Genomic DNA, 2,424 nt, shown 5'->3' on the forward strand with positions numbered 1-2,424 from the left:
TAGTTTCAATTGTTGATGTATTCAACATGTTCTTGACTCGCTTCATTGCTTAGATCTATCCTACTCGTAGCTGCCACATATTTTGCACCTTGTGGTATCTTTTTGATTGTGAAAACTGAAATATGATGGGATAGAGAAGCAAATTGAGCTGAAAGGGTAGCAAACGACTCCAATTCATGAATCCCAGCAACTTTCTTAGCCACAGTTCTTTTAGTTGGCCATTGATAGTTATTTGAGGTCATTTTTTCAAAAAGGGAAGTAGCACCCTTAGGTGTCTTTGACATCAAAGTTTCCCCAGATGTAGCATCAACTAAAGTCCGAGTTTTCCCATTTAACCCATTACAGAACATCTGAATTGGCAACCAATCTAGCAATCCATGTTGTGGGTAGTGTCGAATCAAATCTTTATACCTTTCCCATGCTTCATATAGTGACTCAAAATCATTTTGCTTGAATTGACCAATCTCACTTCTGATGCTTCATATAGTTGGTATTGACCAACTAGTGATACTTCCTGGTTGTAAAGACTATAACCAACCTCTTGCCTTGTCCCTCAAAGAAAAAGGGAGCGGTCGCAGTCTAATGGTGTCTTTAGTAACACCATTGATCTTTACAGTGTCACAAACCTCTAGAAACATAGCCAAATGAATAATGGGATCATCAGGTTGTGATCCACTGAATTGGGCTTGTTGCACCACGCTAATAAAGGCGGGTTTGAGCTTAAAGTTGTTGGCATTAATGGCTTGGCGTCTTATACTCGAGTAGTTGTCATTCACAACTTGCCATTCATAGTCCTTCAAGGTGCGTGGCTGCACATTCTCTTGTCCATTCTCCATGGCTAGTACCTTCTTCTTTCTTAGTGCTTCAAGAGTTTTTTCAATCTCTGGATCAAAAGGAATAATGTCACAGGTTCTAGCACGGTGCATCCAACATAAAAAACACACCTAAAATAAAGAAGATGAAAAAATTAAAAAAATAAAAAAAATAAAGCTAAAAGAAATAAAATAAAAAATATAAAAATAAAATTCTAAATTAAAATGAAGATTACTTTGGATCAATATTGGAAAAAATAAGAAAAACTCAATCCCCAGCAATGGCACCAAGAAATTCATTGGTGCAAAATTGTAAGTGCACGGTATCGTAGTTTTATAGTAAAATGATGAGAAGAGTATCATCCTAAGGGATAGATGACTTACTTTTGCCATTCCAAAATTGTACTAATTTTGACTTTATTTAGAAAAAAAAAATAGATTTTTGTAAGTGCAAAAATTGAAATAAACTCAATTTAAAGAAAATTTTCAAAGGAGAATAAAACTGTTTGCCAAGTATCAAATTAATGAAAAAGAAAACTTCTAGGAAATCTATTTCACCTAGTCTTTTACTATGCTTTACTCACGTAACTAAAAGAAATTAATTTTCTTTGTTTGTTAGCAAATCTCAAATTCATCCAAAAGCCTCCTTTAATAGTCAATTGGAAACTATTCTTATTCATCATTCAACACAAGAGTATGCAAATTAATAAAGTAAGAACGCAATAAGACCCACGATTTTAATATTACATAGGTTCATACAAGTCTTTCAATCTCTATATTTACCTACTGCCTTTCTATCTCTTAAAGTGGGTTCCTTCAAACCGAAAAGGCTTATTGAGATCTCTAACATTTTCATTAAGCCTTTCAACTAAAGGCTCCATATTGTTTTAATCTCCTTAAAATTGTTAGCAAATGTAGTACAAATATTCAAAAAAACCAAACTTAAATACAAATCAAATACAAACTTGATTCTCAATATGGTTAAGGCATGGATATCTCGTACTCTTTAAGGAGATTCAAGCCCTCTGCAGTTTTTTTTCCACCTTAGCTCATAAACCAGTGTAGTAAAACTCCACTTGACTTGTCTCGTCCAAGATATAACAACCCGATTTGAATAATATGATTCTCTCCAATTCTGCACAAAATGGAAGAGAGACCAAAGCTCCATAAAAGAACATCTTTCTTTTATTATTAAAATCTCTAGTATGAAATGATGGTGACAATAATGTGAAGATGTTGGTATGTTGTGTAAAACTATATTCTCTAAAATTGAGACTATATGGGTCTATTTATAGGCACACTAGACTTTTCATTACCCGTGTACCTAATAAATATAATGTATCTAAAATAAATCAGGCATGAATCAAAATCAAGGTACACTCACATAAATGTCTTAAGAATTACTGTGATACATAAATTACTCTCTCTCTCTCTCTCTCTCTCTCTCTCTCTCTCTCTCTCTCTCTCTCTCCTATGACATTCTCCCCCTTCTCTCTAGAAATTTGGTCCCATTCTTCACCGGTTTGACGATGCAGGAGATCAAAAAAGTTTTGGAAGTATTGCAGTGTACAAAGGAGCAAAGGGTTCTCTTCGCTACCTATAAACAGATAGG

General features: G+C 34.2%; 1 non-coding gene across 1 annotated transcript; it reads left to right on the forward strand.

Moving 5' to 3' along the window:
* Positions 1-372: 372 nt before the first annotated feature.
* On the forward strand, positions 373-479 carry LOC131145314 (small nucleolar RNA R71). Its single transcript, XR_009134097.1, has one exon. It is a non-coding gene; the product is annotated as a small nucleolar RNA R71 (small nucleolar RNA).
* The last annotated feature ends 1,945 nt before the right edge of the window (positions 480-2,424 follow it).

Source organism: Malania oleifera, chromosome 12 (genome assembly GCF_029873635.1).
Source record: "Malania oleifera isolate guangnan ecotype guangnan chromosome 12, ASM2987363v1, whole genome shotgun sequence".
Taxonomy (NCBI): Eukaryota; Viridiplantae; Streptophyta; class Magnoliopsida; order Santalales; family Ximeniaceae; genus Malania; species Malania oleifera.